The 9,585-nt window shown below is 40.1% G+C and overlaps 1 protein-coding gene across 6 annotated transcripts in view; it reads right to left on the bottom strand.

The window, feature by feature from the left end:
- The window catches only part of veph1 (ventricular zone expressed PH domain-containing 1), a 104,483-nt gene extending 95,155 nt beyond the window's left edge, over positions 1–9,328 (bottom strand). For all 6 annotated transcript variants that reach the window (XM_014012826.1, XM_014012825.1, XM_014012824.1 and 3 more), the window contains exon 1: positions 9,196–9,328. The gene's annotated coding sequence lies outside the window, so the exon portion shown is untranslated. The remainder of the gene's footprint in view (positions 1–9,195) is intronic.
- Positions 9,329–9,585: the final 257 nt, after the last annotated feature.

A 9,585-nucleotide genomic window follows, 5' to 3' on the forward strand; every position in this document is an offset into this window, starting at 1 on the left:
CACACACACACACACACACACACACACACATACACACACACACTTTCTGCCACTTTAGAGGACCCAACATTGGTTTAAATTTATTTCCAGGGATTTATCTGACTGAAACAGCTCCTATCTACGTCAAACTGTTTCAGTCTGAAATGTTGTATGTTACATTTAAGGCGTTGCTTTATTATAGCCTCCTGATAACATATTTGAGTCGTTTTTTTGAGTGTTTGTCATTTCTTCTTCTTGGTATTTGCTCTGATTTCCGTGGAGACCTCTGTTGAATTCCCGCTGAAGGTGAAGCAACGAGAGCAACACAATGTGACCGAAGGGCCCCTCTTATTCTTGCCTCCACMACCGCCACTTGTGTCTTTGCTGAGCACACTGGGAGAGAAAAACACTGACTCTTTTGTCGGACCTATGAAGACAGTTCTCCCCTCCCTCCTTTTGTCACCCGTCTCCCCCACCCCTCTCTGCTCAGTGGGCTCCGTCTTTCTGTGTAATGTGCACCTGCTCAGCCTGTGAGACGCTGCACACACACAAACTCAGAAAAAAAAGAGTCTTCTCAAAGAAGCAGTGCGACAGGGTGAAACACAAGTGAAGGACAAATTATTCTAAAGTTTTCTCTGTGGCACTGCTTCATATCTGACTACAAGAATATAAATTAAGACATCTCAAGGACAAAAAACAGAAGTTCTTTGATGTCTTTGTTTAATCTCTTTTGTGCAGAACGTTCATAAGTGTACGTATCTGTGGAAAGTAAGGAAAAAAATTGAGTACAAGCTGGCTAAACTCTGCTCTGGAAAGAAACGACAGACTTTACTGATCTTTAGCAAAATGCTTTATGTGTTTTTAGTTTAAGTTTAACTTTTACAGTGGGGGAGGTGGGGGGGGGGATACACACAATAGTTTAACAAAAACTCTGTAGTAACGGCACCACATCAGTAGGTGGCAATAATGTCCACATTAATGACATCAAAACACAGCGAAAGAATTTCATTATCTAACTAAAACGTCCCGCTATACTTGTTTGTTTTTTATACCAACTATAATTCCCTCACAGATTGATAAGAACAGTGTTAGGATAATTCAAAACACATACAAAAAGAGATAAAACACCTCCATTGTTGTTGTAGTTCAATAGTTTCTAAGGCACAAAGTGATGGTGAATATGCACAAAATATGTTCTGAAAAACTCTGGAATCTGGAGTCCACACGGAGGCTCCAAAAGGTGAGTTTTTTTAAACAAATGTCCAGTTTGAAAAGTGCTTTTTAAAAAAAGTGTTCTGACCAAATATTATTAGTCTGTAGGCAAGAGGTGCAAACACAGCAGAAACTCTGACTTCAAAATTATCTGGAGTAGATGTGGCCTAATGATTCAAAGACTGGTGAAGTGAGCTGAGCTTATTGTGACTGTTAATCTCTGATTTTAGACAGTAAAATCAGATTACCAGCTATAGTAAAAAAATAACCAGCACTAATTAAATTGAGCTGCCTGGAAGTTTAAAAAAAGCATCCAGGAATTCCTCCACAGCAATGGTTCCCAAACATTTCAGCTCATGTCACATACAATAACTCCAACTATCTTTGGTTAAAGTATGTAATTAATTCAGCATAACAACTGTTGCAAAAAATATATTAGCAATCCTTTTTATTATTATTATTATTATTATTATTATTATTATTATTATTATTATTATTTTAATCATCCCAAAATCCCAAACTTTTTGTGACCCATCGTGACCACAACTTTAGGAGTCTCTGCTATACATAACCTGCTAAATGCAATGGGTTTTTTTTTTTTTTGAAAAACAATTGGTTATCCTGCTTATCATACCCGAGTTTCAAAGAACAAAATTAGTAGCTCAGCAAATAAATCAATTTAACAGCTTTCACTAGATCAATAAACAATTAAAACCAATCTACAAATGACCACCTAGTGATCCTAAAAAGTATTTAATACACTTGGTAGTTGTTTATTTTCACATGTATGTAACCCTTTACATAAAATGAAGGCTTATGTAATATTTGGTCAATATAAAAAACATTTTCAGCCCATTTTCAGATTTCAGGTGTTTTACAGGGGCAATATTATGTGTTTCTCAGGCATATATTTAAATACTATACCACAATAAAGTGTATTTGTCAACTTTAGTTAATATTAAAATGCTGTTTTTATGTTTAAATAGAAAATAAATTTATCTTCTCATCACTTCCTCTAAACACCATGAAATTGGCCTCTGTCTCTTTAAGAACCACCTTCCGCTTCTGTCCCGCCCATTGCAGTGGGGGTGGTGGGGTGGGGGTGTTCGCACGTGCACTTTGATACAGTTTACTTGGCATCTGAAAATACATTTCCTCAAAGTTATTTTGAATCTGAAAAGAGCTTCACTGAGTGACAAGTAGTGTTAAGAGCAGCAGACAGTTTAAGTTTCACTTTCACTTTGCTTTGTTAATGCCGAGAGCCTGCAGGAGTCATGGGTGGGGTGGGGAGGTGTGCTCCGTGATTAGGAAGCTCGGCTTAAAGACACGTTCCAGGGGCGTTTCTGGTCCCAAATGACGTTTCTGGTCCCCACCTGTTGTTTTGCTCCTCAGCATGGCTGCTTAAAAATGCTGCAGGATTTCTCAAACATGCATGAATGAGTCAAAGCAAGGCTTTGGGCACGTTTTTTATGAGTATAATATTATAACATGTTATAAAACTAAAAAAAGTTGATTTTACATGATATTGCCCCTTTAAGCTACATTTTGATACTTGGATCATCCTATCATGAGTGGTCCCAAAGACATGGCTTGACTTGTCTTGCTAATTGAGAAGACCTCTGGAAAATCAGCCGGAACCCTATTTTTAGTGTATTCTAATTTCATGACTTCATTTTAAAGAGGAAATCTCAAACCATATAAGGATATTGAAAATTTCCAGCTGGTATTGAAAGTAGCTTTGCTAGCGTGCAGGGAAAGTGGTGAAAATGTAGTTTATTAAATGGTCCTGCACAGAAAAAAGAGCTTCAATACATTCATCAAGGTCGTATTTTAAACATTTCCTTTAAGGGACCATAGATAAGGTACTTACTCATCATATTGTGACAAAACTACCAAATTCTACTGATGCATTACAGCTGCCTATTCATCTCTAAGCCAAAACTTCCTTTATTATTAATCTGAATAAAGCCTGGATAAGTTCATAGTTATGCTATAACAAACTGGGCCAGTCGGTTATGTAACTGATGCCTTGAATTTCATGAATAAGTAAGATGGATAAGTCACCAAGAACAGACTCCCTGAAAACATCTTTGGAAATAGGTCCACACCGCCGCAGAGAACAGAGTTAAGACTTGAAAGATAGACCCCCGAGGCTTGCCCAACACTGGAACACACTGTAGGAGGACTCTATTATATGAGTGAGTGTGTGTATGTGTGTTTTGTGTGTGTTTGAGAGGGAAAGTTTTCCATAATTAATGACTTGAATTCATGCAGCTGCAGCGCATCGGCTGGGAGTTACGGTATGACGGGAGCTAGGGAAAATAGCTACTGTAAAACCACAGAGAAGAGTGATTGAGAGAGACAGAGGGGAAGAGGGGAGAAACAATATGAAAGAGTGGACATCTGATGAAAAGCAGAGGCGCCCGACCACAGAAACCCTTAATGTGACACATACAGATTCAAAGTCCACTCACTTTGAAGTTTTAAATCTTATTTAGCTTCAAAGAGTACTTTAGAACCCGTTTATCTTTTGATCCCACCACTCAAACACATGGCACAGTGCTGGAAACTAAACTGGAGGATGACCACTCTGCCACAGCTTAAAGCAGAAGCGTCACATGTTTGACTAATAGCAGAAAGATAAAGATAAAAATGTGCAAACTCAGAAAGTGCAGCTCTTTCAATCCGCTTCTATTTATGGACGGATCTCAACTAAAAATGTAGAAACGCTGCATTGCTAACGCCACTTACTGCATCTGAGAAAGGGCTTCATTTACAAATGCACGACCCAATCTAAAACCACCAAATCTGGAACAAATGCAACAAAYTTATTAATGTGGCCTCCATGAGTTGTGTTTACGGCAGTTAAAGGCAAACAGAAACATCAGTATCACCATTTATGTTTTCTGTTTGAAAGTTTGCTTTGGGGGACTGAATGAGCAGATTTCTGGCATCTACAAAAATAAGGGGGAAGAAGAAAAAAAAAACATTTAGAGCTTTAAAATGGYATTTTTGTGTAAAACAGTGTCTGGACTAAAACAATTTTGCAAATGCCTCCCTTGCATTTTTTGTGCAGGTGAACAAAACGCAACATGTTGAAAATATGAAGACACCATAGCCTCGTCTTTACCCCCTAATTTACATTACTTGTGTTACGTCTCCGCTCCGGTCCGACCTCCGCAGCAAATACGCACCCTTTATAATCAATGAGAGTGTTTACACTGGCTGCACACGGCTGTGCAGGGCGGCGGTGAGCGGACGGCGATCCGTCACAATTAAAACAGATCCTATTTTTGACGGATGCCGGTGTTGTACGAATTTCAGTTCCCCTGTGAAAATCTGTTCCCCCTAGTGGTTAACCTTATGGTGCGTTCACACCAAATGCAATTTCAGCATCAGGAGCATCAGGTTTACATGCAAAGTCTATGGTGGACGAGCTTCAATCAGCGTCGGGAAGTGCTGCGGAGCCTCAAGCGCGATTAGAGCAGCGCGATTTGAACAATTTGAGCTTCGATGTGCTTGATGCGCAAATCTCTGAATTTAAAAAATCTGAACTTTTGCAGCTCGACGCGCCGCATCAACCAATCAGAGAGACTCCACTGTGTGACGTAGCGACATATTTCCCGACGGGACAGTTTRCTGAATGATGTCCACTAACCTGAAACAGATGGAGAGGAGCTCTTTAGCTGAAATCGAGTGCCTGCAGTCGGTGTCCTGACAGGAGATATCYRCACCAATGCGTGGCAGCGGCTCATCAGACTGGACTCGGGACAAAAATAGTCCTGAAAGCGAGCTGTGAGCCTCTCCCGCAGCTCCTGGGTGATGAAACTCAGAATGTYTCTGAATTATCTGGTGAATTAATTATGAATTAATTATCTGATGAACGTGACATGCTCTTGCTCTCTGTAAATAAAGCAAAGCCACTTCCTCGTCCRACATTAAACAGAGCCYGACAGAGGAGGGAGGGGCGGAGAGGCTGTTGCCGTGCAGCGCTTCAAGAGCAGACCTGCGTCTGACCTCAAAGTGCACAAGCATCCAACTTGAAGCATTAGCTGCGATTTTGAAGCTGAAATCGCGTTCAGTGTGAACGCAGCATTACACTGGTCCAGGTATAATGTCAGACCAATCCTATGAAGGAGGCGCTTCCAACACAGGGGAAACAGATTTTCACAGGAGAACTGAATTTCGTACAAMACCGGAGCTGCGCCGGAGTCAATTTTGAAAAGAAACGAGCACAACATCCGTATTTTCAAAATAAGACACTTTTAGGCTGGATAATTTGTCGGAATAATGTCGAAATTGCAGCTATACAGTATTAATAAATATATGGATGTATTTCTACACAAATGCTGTCAGAATGTATCGTTCTGTTTGGGAAGCAGATGGAAACATGCAGCATGAAGTTATGTGTACACACATGATAGACGTGGATTTTATTTTGAAATCAGAAGTTTCAGAAAGCCGACAGCGAGACAGTTTCAACATAGATACCAAATGCCTTTATATCAATGTTTTCAGCTGTGTTTGGAGTTCGTCTTTCACAGATTATTTTTTGCTGTGACTTCCATACTTATCACTGAATTTATCGCGCAATCTCCTTCCTGCACGTCTGTCGGACCAGAGCGGAGTGGAGTGGAGGTAGTGTAAATTGTACTTGAAACGCACAGCTGCGACCAGCGCAGCGGAGCGGAGTGGAGACGGAACGCTTAGTCTAACCTCAGATCTGATGGCGTCCTCTTCTTGTGTTTTCATTTTCTATCCAGAGTATAAACCTTTGCTGTGTCCCATTTCAGGGGTTCCAGCCCACGTAGGCCACACTCTACGTGGGACATAGGCTGTCCACGTAGGCTGCATAAGATGATCTATCTGAGTGACTGAAAACATGCATAGAAATGATGCCAAGTTTATGAAAATATTCTGCCTTTCTGTGTAGCCRAGTTTTAATTGTTCTGGTTTTGAAAGCAGATCTAATCAGACTACCAGAAAATATGACATGTTATAAAAGACAAAATAAACCTTTATTTTCATCCTCATGTGCTGTGAAAAGTGGTCGTTCTTAGTATTTTAGTGTTGTTGTTTTATTCTAAGGTGTATGCAGATGTAAGTGTGATTCTCTGTAAGCACTAAAACCACTGTCAGAAGCTAAAAAAAGTGGTAGAAAGGCTCTGCTGTAAGGGCTTTCGTGGCAGAGGAGATAACTTCTGCATGGAATAGAGCACAACTGTCACACACACACTTTCAGAACCATTCATTATTCATTGCGCTTCCCGCCGGCCTGCAGCCTAAAGTCCAAGTCAAAACGGAAGCATGTTGTGGTTTCTGTAGGGAAACCCAGGAGTACAGACTGATTAAAGGAAAACTCTATCCAGACCTCAAAGTGTTTGCTGATGAAATTAGCGCTTGTGTTCTGAGATAGATTTTTCTCATTAGCATTTATCTTTCACTTCGTTCAAATTCAGCTCTTTAAAAGTGGGGTTCTGTGGATTGGCTGTTGTAGAAAGCTGTTTGKGTGACCTCAGTTTGTTGAAACAGGGTTATACCCATAGGCAGTGTTGTATAAAGTACCTCAAAGTGATACTTGAGTAAAAGTACAAGCATCTTATCATAAAAATACTTTGGTAAAAGTTAAAGTCTTCTCTAAAAATATTACTTGAGTAAAAGTCTTAAAGTATCAGATATTTTTTGTACTTAAGTATCAAAAGTAAATTTCTGACACAAAATCTACTTAAGTATTAAAAGTAAAAGTACTGAGTAAAAGTGAGCAGTTAGATTTTCCAAAATGACATTTATTGGGAGGTGACTTCTCCAAAAAATATTTTTTTCTAACGGCGTGCAGCTGTGATGGGTTGTGTACAAGCTAATAGGGTGTCAGAAAGGTATCTATTTATACTTCTCATCCAACCACAATTTAATTCACTCTGACCAGGAGACACAATTTATCAGGATAGTATTTTTTAAGCAATAACAACTCGGAATAAAATAGGAGTAACGACTTTCTTCTTCTTACCTTTTTAAAAACTGTAGTGAGTAGAAAGTACAGATAATTGTGTAGAAGTGCAATGAGTAAAAGTAAAAAGTACGCTGAAAAGTAATTACTCAAGTAAAGTGCAGATAACCAAAATTTCTACTTAAGTACAGTAACAAATACTTTGTTACTGTACTTAAGTACAGTAACACAGTATTTGTACTTAGTTACTTTGCATCTCTGCCCATCTCTTTATATATTACATTTTTTTTCATTGTGTGCATTGTTCTAATAAAAAAAAACTAAAATGCCCATGATAGATCAAGAGTATCCACATCAATTGTGTGTCGAAATACAGGAAAAACAATTACCATATTTTGGCTAAAGATTCTTACAAAACCTTTTTTTAATAATAATAATTTATTATTTCATCTCAGTAATTAACCKGTTCAGATCATGGCCAGTGTTTGATGGCTACAGGATCAAGGTAGACGGGAAAAAAAGGAAAAAAGAAATGTCTCCATTGTTGCTTTGGGCCTGGAGGCACAAAAAACTCCAAMATCTCCATTTTGTCTTGAATATCTAGAGTTGTGTGGTGCAAAGACATTTCCCTCTGACTGTTTTTCATAAGAGGCAATGTTTCATTTGTTTACACAGAGAGGGCAGGACAAAGGTCTACCTGTATTTATAACCTTTAAGGTTAATTCTGTCTGATAATCTCAAATGTATTACAGCAATTTGTGTGAACGCTCTTTATAAACCTTTACATCAGTTTAGTATGCATGTTTCTGCCTTTCTTTCCCAGGTGACGAGGAGCTGKTGTCTGTCTCCAGCAGTCACAGTGCGAGGGGCGGGGTACACCCTGGACAGGTGGCAAGTCCATCACAGGGGACACAAGACAAACTCACACTCTCACTCACACTTAGGGACAAGTTAGCGTTACCAATGAACCCAATGTGCATGTTTCTGATCTGTGGGAGAAAACTGGTGAAAACCCACAACAATGAACATTCAAAGTCTGGAAGGTGATCCTGAGACCTTTTTCGCTGTGAGGCAAGCAGCACTAACCACTGCTCCACCATGCCACCCACTTAGTTTAGTATTTCACAGTTAATTACCAAGAATTACACGGGCATTTTGCATTGTAGCTGCATCAGCAGCACTTCCAGTGAGACTTTATTTGAAGCACATCAGGCAGAAACATTATGTTTGGTAAAGTTTGTTGGCGTTTGCATAAAAACCCAAGTAAGGTTGTGTGTCCTTTATTTTTTTCTTTTTGTTTGTTTGTTTGTTTGTTTGTTGTTTTGAGTGGAGATCATAATGTGTCTGAAAGGAACAATATGAACAAAAACAAATGCCTAACTTGCACGCAGCAACATGTTCACAATGCAAGTGAAAGTAGAAAATAAACACGGCTTTGATAGAAATAATCCAGGCACAACATATGTTTGTCTGTGAAGTCTGTGACCTTGAAGAGAGTCCCCCCCACCAGTCACACTCACAGTCCGGGGGGGGGGGGGGGGGACATCACATATCGACTGGACTGGACTTGAACAGTAAGGCAGGAGCTGCTAAGACTGAATTCAAGCAATGCAACTCAACTTGCCTTTCAAGCTCCCAGAACACACTCCACTGTATTTGYACCGACAATGAGTCTGTGTGAGTTTAAAACCATAATAGTCTATGAAAACAAAAAAATGCTTCCATTAAAATAGAAATGTTCATTATAAAGTCCCTTTTTTCTTCTTATTTGCCAGGTTCTTCAGCCTGCTTCAGATGTAAACAGCTCCTGAAATAAAGACACCTCTCTAAAACACTCACGCGCTCAGATGCGCGTCATATTTTTTGCCGTCTGCATCTTCTAGACAAAAACTATAAAGCATGAGGCTTATTGTCCCACCGCTCGTCCGCTCAACTTTCATGACCCCTATCTACAAAAGCTGGAAGCATTTTCCAGCATTCCTCCACCGGAGCACGTTTCCAAAAAAAAACCGTCCACCTGCCTCATGTCTGCACACCTGCGGAGTCGGACGGCTTACCTCCTCCATGCAGGACGTCCAGAGCCTTCGGGACTGTGAAGCATCGGTCGGAACCACTAAGCTCCGCGCCGAAGCGGCTCACAGAAACCCAGCTCGCCGAGCTGCACGGCTTCGGATTCCCTCACGGGGCAGCTCTTAGGTTTGTTCAGATCTCTCAGCTCGGGAAAGGGCGCCATCTGGTGGCCAAACAAAGAAGGAGCGTCAACAGGTGGAAAGGAAAGCTGGGGTGATGCGTTCAAGGCACGGCACGGAAATGAGACAACTGTCAGCTGACATCCCTTTAAATGAACAAGTAGAATAAACAAAATATTTATAGCTTCTATAAAACGCCCATACATATAGCCAATATCCAATACTGCATTGTGAAAACGTTTTGAGTAATGCCATATA

The sequence above is a fragment of the Austrofundulus limnaeus genome, unplaced genomic scaffold (assembly GCF_001266775.1).
Source record: "Austrofundulus limnaeus strain Quisiro unplaced genomic scaffold, Austrofundulus_limnaeus-1.0 Scaffold95, whole genome shotgun sequence".
Classification (NCBI taxonomy): domain Eukaryota; kingdom Metazoa; phylum Chordata; class Actinopteri; order Cyprinodontiformes; family Rivulidae; genus Austrofundulus; species Austrofundulus limnaeus.